We start from the raw sequence: 8,210 nt of genomic DNA on the forward strand, positions 1-8,210 counted from the left end.
ATTTATTCAATGGTCTATTTAGGGTTCCCTCTTCGGGTTAATGAGAGGAGATCACACCCACCCCAACTCCAAGATGGGACCCAGCTGGTCCCCCCAACAGGGACACATGGGAAATGCGAGGTGGGGCCTGAGGAATTAATACAGTGGGTCCCACTGTTGACGTCACTAGGCCTCACCCTAGGTAACTCGGGAGGGTGGAAGGCCACTAAGTGTCAATGAAGCCTTCCTGCACTAGGCCTAAGTGAACCAAACTCTGTCCTTCCATGTTTAAACTCTAATCAACCTCAAAAGCCAGGTGCAATTGGAATATGTAAGCAACCAGTTATCTGTGTGCAACCCCCTGCTCAAGCAGTAATAATGAGGCCTGCATGTTTCTGGCTGAAGGGAAAAAGGACAAGATAACGGTTTAAAGAAGTTACTAACAAGCTAGGCTTATAGCTGCCAAGAATGACTTAACTATTACCAGGGACGGGAGGGGTAGAGGAAGGAATGGGGGGGAGAAAGGGCGGGCTAGAGGGGAAAGGGGGGGGTGAGGCTTAACTGCAAAATGTATAAAAGAAGAAAAACTGTTTCTGTTAATGTGCTTGATTTGAGACGTGCCTGTCTCCTTGCACCGCTTTGGGATCCCAAATAAATTTTGTTTGCTTCTCCACCTGGTGTGTTTATTGACGCGAAGCACACCGGGCAACGGACCCGCTGTTGCTTTGCCTCGGGCACTCTGTGCTGGCAACAGTTTTGGCGCCCAACGTGGGGCTCGAGGCTGAAATTTAGCCTTGCCCGGACCCCTCTCGGAGGTCGACAGATTGCGGCGATGACCGACGCCCAGCGCGCACCGGTGACTTTACCGGGGGCCTCGGTGAAGACGTGGTTTGGTCGACCCCAGAGGGCACAACGGTGCAACGCGCTCGAGTAGTGGAGAAGCAGCTGCGGGCGACGGTGGGGAACCGGACCCATGGATAGGGCGACGGTGCAGAACCGGACCCTTGGATAAGGTAGGAAAAGTCCAGTGGGGACTTTATCTGTCTTGACCTGGGGACGCCCAGTGTCTACCTGTTATGACCTGGGGACGCCCAGTGTCTCCCTACGGGGCAGGGACAGAGTATGGCAGGCAGGGCAAGGTGTACACCCTTGGAATGCATTCTGGTGAACTGGAAAGTGTTTGGATTGGATCCGTTGGTTAAAAGTAAACTGAAAAGGTTCTGTACAGTAGACTGGCCTCAATATCAGCTAGAGGACCAGGAAAGGTGGCCACCGGAAGGATCACTTAATTATAACACGATCCTTCAATTACTTCTGTTTTGTCAGCAAACGGGTAAATGGAATGAACATATGTATGTACAGTTGTTTATGTTGCTAAGAGATAGGTTAGATATTTTGCAAAAGTGTAATTTGACTCCGACAGGTTCGGTAGTAGCTACTGTTAGTCCCCAGGACCCCCCCATAGCTGTAATGGCAGGTCCGGTGTCCCCTTCGGCTATCACACCCCCACCATATAAAGACAAGGTGTCTCAGGTCCCAGAGATTGCCCCCTCGGTGGAATTTTATCCGTTGATCACTGAGACTGTGGTGTCCAGACATGGCTCAGATAGGAATCAGGCCACTACTATGCAGGTTTACACCCATGTGCCTTTTAACCCGGTGGACCTAGCACCTTTAAGGCACAGGCAGGGGAATTCTCTACGAACCCAAGCAAGTTTATCTCAGTCTTTGAAGGGTGCCTGGCTAGCTGTAAGCCTGACTGGGATGATTGTAATGTCCTTATGCGGACCCTGCTGTCTGAGGTGGAGCGTAATCAGGTTGTGTCTAAAGAAAAGGAAAAGAGGCAAGCGAAAATGATGGTCGCAGCAGTACAAGCTGGTGGCAGGGGAAAATTCCAGGAAGGTGGAAGGGGCCAGGGAATGAGAGGACGTGGGCGCCCTGGCTCACAGGAAAGGTGTCTGGGTCGCAACCAGTGTGCCAGATGCCGGAAGGAGGGACATTGGAAAAATGAGTGCCCCGAAAGGGAAGGTACCCCTATGATGGCAGCGGAGGATCAAGAATAGGAGTGTCAGGGGAGACGGACTATCCTGCCCCTGGAACCCCGAGTAAACATGAGGGTGGGAGATTCGGACATAGACTTTTTAATAGACTCTGGAGCTGCACGAACAGCCGTAAACCAACCTCTGCAGCTGCCTGTGTCAGAGTCCCTCACTGTGGTGGGTGCCACAGGGAAAGGAACCAAGTGCCCAGTATATGCCCCAGCGGAATGTGCTTTGGGAAACAGAACTCTATCTCACAAACTGGTTTACCTCCCCGATTGTCCAACACTTCTACTAGGATGGGACCTGCTTTGTTGCTTAGGAGCCACCCTGCATTTCACCCAAGATGAAATAACCCTCACCTTACCCCCAGAGAATGCCTGGATAATGACCCTTGCAACTGAGCCCTCAGCCATGCAAGCCTCAGAGTGGAGCCAGTGGGAGGACAAAAGGAGGGTTAAAAAGCAGCTTTGCTGGACAGTGCTGGCCCAGGGATTTAAAAATTCCCCCACCCTTTTCGGCCAGGCCCTGGCCAGAGACTTGGAGGAGCAGGAAAATGAGGACAGGGTCCTCCTCCTGCAATATGTGGATGACTTGTTAATTGCTGCTGTGGGTCTCATCCCTTGCCTTAAAGCCACTGTAAGCCTCCTGAACTTTGTTGGACTCCTCAGTAGTGGGTGTGCTCGTCCTGGTTTGTTGCTCCAAAGCTCTGTATAGAAGTTATTTTACTGGAAGGGTGCATAATGACAATGTGTATGTGTTCATTGTTGGGAAAAGGTGTATGAGTGAAGAGTGGAAGTTTCCTTTGTAGGTTAAAAGAAGCCAAGAAGGAGAGAAGGAAAAAGAACAGAACGAGTTAACTGAGGGAAAAAAATATAGCTAGCAAGCTCAGTCCAAAGATAAGATGCTGGCCCATCCAAGGACACTGCCCAGAGCTAAGACTTGGCCGACAGCCAAGAAAAGGGGGGGCCTGAATGGGCCCAAGCAACTATGAGATCTGCAAAACACTGTCAGGCATTAATGAAATGTGTTAGGTTTCTTTTCTCACAGATAAAAGAAGTGCTACCCAAAGACCCTAGCAGCCCTGCCATTCATTGAAACAAGGAGACTGAGTCTACGTAAGGTCCATCAACGAAAAACTGCTTTGGCTCCACACTGGAAAGGCCCTTTCCAAGTCCTGTTAACCACCAACACTGCTGTGAAGTACCAAGGACTGCCCACCTGAACCCAGGCTTCTCACTGTAAAAAGACCCCTCCACCTCGGGAGGACTCTCCAACTGATGATAAGCCTATTTAAAGACAGGGTGATGTACTAGTAACCTCTCCTCTGTATGATGCTGAACCACACTGTTTCAGGAAAAGAGAAGAAGGAACACTTGCTTCATTGAAACCACAAAGTCCAGGAATTCCTGACTACAAAAGACATTAAGAACTGACCCTGGTGAAGAAACAAAGAATTATACGCTGGCAGGGAGGCTCTTAGACCCCTGGCCTCCCAGGTACAGGCTGAATGTCTAGTCTGCCAAAAGAACAACCCTCGACCAGGAGTGTCAGTGCCACCAGCCACTCTGGAACCTACCCCAGGCCTGGGGCTGGTTTGGCAAATAGACTTTACTGAGTTCCCCCTGACCCAAGGATTCAAATACCTTTTCATCTTGGTGGATCGATTCAGCGGATGGCCTGATGCCTTACCCCTTGTTTTGCTCCACATGCGCTCTCTCCCAAAGTGCAGGTTAGGGCTCAGTCCCTTCGAGATTATGTTTGGAAGGGCATGGCCTATGAACGGTACACCGGTTCTGGCAGGGGAGTGGGAAATGGGGTGTGGCTTTTTATCTCAGTACATGTGCTGTCTGTCTGCTGTTCTCTGTTCTCTCCACAGGTATACCAGAAATTTGCAGCCTCTCCTGCTGGATGCCCCTGTCCATTCCTTGCAGCCAGGTGATTCCGTTCTCGTTTGGACCTGGAAGGACAAGCCTCCCCAAAAGAAGTGGAAGGGACCCCACACCGTCCTGCTGGTCTCCCACACAGCAGCAAAGGTCAAGGGACACAAGAACTGGATTCAATCACTCCCGTCTGAAGGCAGTGCCCGCTCCTGAACGGTGGACCGTCCAGCCTACGGAAAAGGACTACCAGCGACGACCTGAGACTTAAACTGTTATTCAAAAGACAATAAGGCCTGCTGGGAATGCCCTGTGGTCTCTCTGGACAGTCGCAGCGCACTCCCCGTGAAAACTCTAAGCGTTGGTTGTGTTTATTTTCACAGGGCTGGCCTAATCTGGTGGTCTGGTCCCTTTTGTTTTTAATCTGCCTACTACTGGTAATTGATATTTTGTGGGTATTTGGGGAATTGTAATTGTTAGGCCCTAGGGTCACCTGCCCAGCATGAGTTCAGGTCCAGGGTCTGCCACAGTGGTACTCTTTGCCATAGGGACACTCCTTTCGTTACCTCCCGTTTCCCCCTAGGCACATGTGGGTTGGAAAGGGATCCCTACTAACTTGGAAACAAACACATATGAGTCCTTGAAGGTTTGCTTTGCCCAAGAGTTGTGACAAAACTGTACCATTGAATCCCAGTATGCATTAAGGGACAACCCCTGGCCGCCCCAGGCAGCGTAAATCTTTGTATGCCACCTCAGAGCCCATTAAGGAAGGAGACAGGTTGGGTATGATCCTCCTCCCATCCTATGGGGTGGGATGACTAACCCAATTTTATCGCAGGCTCTCTGTGTTTCTCACCACATTCGCCAATGAAACCTTGGCCATAGAGAAGAGCCTTAACTCAAAGCTATACCAGCTCCGGTTGCTGTCCCTGAAAAACAGACAAGCCTTAAATTATGTTTTAGCCTCCCAGGGCGGGGTGTGTGCCTTTATTGGGAATGAATGTTGTACTTAGGTCCCGGAAAACTCACAGGACATTAATAAGCACGTCCTGTCGGCCAAACAGGGTTTCAAGCAGTGGAAGGCCCAGGAAAGGAAACCCACAGTTTTCGATTCCCTTTGAAGTTGGTTGCCCAACCTAGGAGGACTGGGGGGTGGCCTTGTGCGTCTCCTCCTCACTGGTGTGGTATTGTGCCTGGTCACCCTCCTCCTGATTGCTTGTTTTAAAATGCTCCTCCGTAAGCTTTGTGCCCCCCCGTTCCTCAAAAATCCCGGCATACCCTCTCATTGAAAACCCCAGCTTCATAGCACTTAATCATATCTTGTCCACAGAATATGAGAAAACTCAGCCAAAAGCTTGTTGAGTATTCTCAAAGGAGGGAGTTGTTGACGTCACTAGGCCTCACCCTAGGTAACTCGGGAGGGTGGAAGGCCACTAAGTGTCAATGAAGCCTTCCTGCACTAGGCCTAAGTGAACCAAACTCTATCCTTCCATGTTTAAACTCTAATCAACCTCAAAAGCCAGGTGCAATTGGAATATGTAAGCAACCAGTTATCTGTGTGCAACCCCCTGCTCAAGCAGTAATAATGAGGCCTGCATGTTTCTGGCTGAAGGGAAAAAGGACAAGATAACGGTTTAAAGAAGTTACTAACAAGCTAGGCTTATAGCTGCCAAGAATGACTTAACTATTACCAGGGACGGGAGGGGTAGAGGAAGGAATGGGGGGGAGAAAGGGCGGGCTAGAGGGGAAAGGGGGGGGTGAGGCTTAACTGCAAAATGTATAAAAGAAGAAAAACTGTTTCTGTTAATGTGCTTGATTTGAGACGTGCCTGTCTCCTTGCACCGCTTTGGGATCCCAAATAAATTTTGTTTGCTTCTCCACCTGGTGTGTTTATTGACGCGAAGCACACCGGGCAACGGACCCGCTGTTGCTTTGCCTCGGGCACTCTGTGCTGGCAACACCACTTCATTCTGCCCCCCAGACAGGGGCGGCTCTAGGCACCAGCAAAGCAAGCCCGTGCTTGGGGCAGCCCGTTTGCAGGGGCGGCAGGGATCCAGCCTGGGAGCTGAGAACCAACGGGGGGCCCTGGGAGCTGTAGTTCCTTGGTTAGCTCCCTGCCTATAGAGCCAGCCCTGGAGCAGGGAAAGAACTACATTTCCCAGCATTCCCTCAGCCGCTATCAACAGGAAAGGGGGAGGGAGGGAGGGAGCTGAGACCTCATGCTGCAGTGAATGGAGAGCTGCCCTGGGAAGGGCAGGGAGACCATATGTTAACATTCAAAAAATAGGACACTCCACGGGGAGGGAGGGTAGCCCCACCCGCCCCCATCCACTCCCTCTGACTGCCCCCCACAGAAACCCCAACCCATCCAACCCCCCTGCTCCCTGTCCCCTGATTGCCCCCTCCCGGGACCCCTGCCCCTAACTGCCCCTTGGGACCCCATCTAAGCCTCCCTTCTCCTTGTCCCCAACTGCCCCCTCCTGAGATCCCCCCCAACTTCCCCCTTAGGACCCCACCCCCTACCTGTCCCCTGACAAACCCCCAGGACTCCCATGCCTATCCATGCCTATCCAACTGCTGCCTGTCCCCTGATTGCCCCCCCAACCCCTGACCCATTTAACCCCCCCTTCTCCCTGCCCCTGACTGCCCCCCCCCAAACCTCCGCCCCATCCAACCCCCCAGCCCTTTACCGTGCCACTCAGACCAGCGTGTCTGGCTCCACGCAGCACCAGACACACTGCTGCATACATGCTGCCGTGCTCCCCCGCAAAGCCACTGCCCCCTTCCCCCCCCCCCCCCCCCAGCACTTGCCTTCCAGATTTGAACACCTCAAAATTCAGGAGTGTTCAAACTCAGTTTGGGCAGCTGTTACTTCATTTCTCCCAAATCAAATATACTGATCCACTGGAACTTGCTGTAGGAAAAGTAGAATAAATTGAGCAAGAAATGCTTCCCGGTGGTTATTAGGACTGGAATTGCTATTTTCAACAGCCATTGCCTGTTGTTTGTTTGTTTAAAAGGAAGACAGTGATATCGCATTGGCAAATTCCCCATAGAAAGAAAGAGAGGAACAAAAGAATAATAAAGGCACCTCAACTTTTCCTCATTTATGGAGGACCGTCTTATAATATGCATCCAGACATCCTCCAATCACACAAGCTGAAAATTGTTCTACTTCACTGCAGTTCTGTAACCATATGGGAACCAATCCTGTCTGTGTTCTGTGCACATCCAAAATTCCTGCTGAATGACCCGCCCTGGGAGCGAGTTACCAGTGACCCAGGGCTGTGGCGGAAGAAGGGTGCAGGTGGGGGGAGAGAGCCCAGGGCTGGGGCAGCAGGAGGTGTGTGTGGGGCAATGGGCGGGGGGGAATGAGGGAGCCCAGAGCTGGGGTGGCAGGGGATGTGTGTGGGGGGAGAGAGCCCAGGGCTGGGGCAGCAGGGGGGTGCGGCGAGGAGCCCAGGGCTGGGACGGGGGGGCAGCCAAAATTTTTTTTGCTTGGGGCGGCAAAAAACCTAGAGCCGGCCCTGCCCACAGACTTGACAGAACAGGAACCAAAGGCGGATAACGAACTGGGGAGAAGGCTGCTTTCGAGGGGGCAGGTCACTTTCCCTGTAGGGCCTGGGCATGAGAAGACTATAGAGACCTATAGCTGGAAGGTCACTGAGCCCTCAACAGGAGACGTCTGTGGGAGGAGCGTGTGAGACGGATGGGCGCTGAGTGGAGAGAATACAGCGAATAAATGCTCAGCTATGGTATCGCCAAACCCAAATGTCCAACTATCATGAGTCAGGGCACCCAAAATCACAAGATTGGCTTGAAAATCATGAGATATTCAAGCTAATAAATCTGTGGTTCTTTTCATTTGTCTTTAGGGGCCCCGCTTCCAGGCTTTTCTCTGCAGCCATGAGGGCTAGAAACTTACTTGTTAAGAAATGAAAGCTGAGGTTTTCGTGTACTCACTGGACTCCAGGAGCTGGGGCTTTCAGAACAAGCACCAAATATTGCTAGACTGGTGGTACAATCACAAGAACTGGCAGAGTGGATCCATGCAAATGTACCACAGCAGTCAGCGAGGGTGGAGCTGGGAGGTGACACCTTGCCCAGGTCCCTGGGGACCATTCCCAGCGTTCCCATAGGCCTCAGCACATCAAGCTGGGAAGGTCTGAAAGCCAGCACCTACTCCCCTAGCCTGTGCCCTGCCACAGGAATGGCTAGGCGCGTCTACACTGCATAACACACCTGCAAAAGCAAGTCTCAGAGCCTGGCTCTTCAGACGCGGCGTGACGGGGCTGGCACTACAGCGCTACCA

The 8,210-nt window shown here is 51.9% G+C and overlaps 1 long non-coding RNA gene across 1 annotated transcript; it reads left to right on the forward strand.

Annotated features, from left to right (window-relative positions):
* The first annotated feature begins 154 nt into the window (after nt 1-154).
* Nucleotides 155-5,776, forward strand: LOC135981892 (uncharacterized). The gene is made up of 2 exons (XR_010599067.1): nt 155-992; nt 3,898-5,776. It is a non-coding gene; the product is annotated as an uncharacterized LOC135981892 (long non-coding RNA).
* Nucleotides 5,777-8,210: the final 2,434 nt, after the last annotated feature.

This window comes from Chrysemys picta, chromosome 2 (genome assembly GCF_011386835.1).
Source record: "Chrysemys picta bellii isolate R12L10 chromosome 2, ASM1138683v2, whole genome shotgun sequence".
Classification (NCBI taxonomy): domain Eukaryota; kingdom Metazoa; phylum Chordata; order Testudines; family Emydidae; genus Chrysemys; species Chrysemys picta.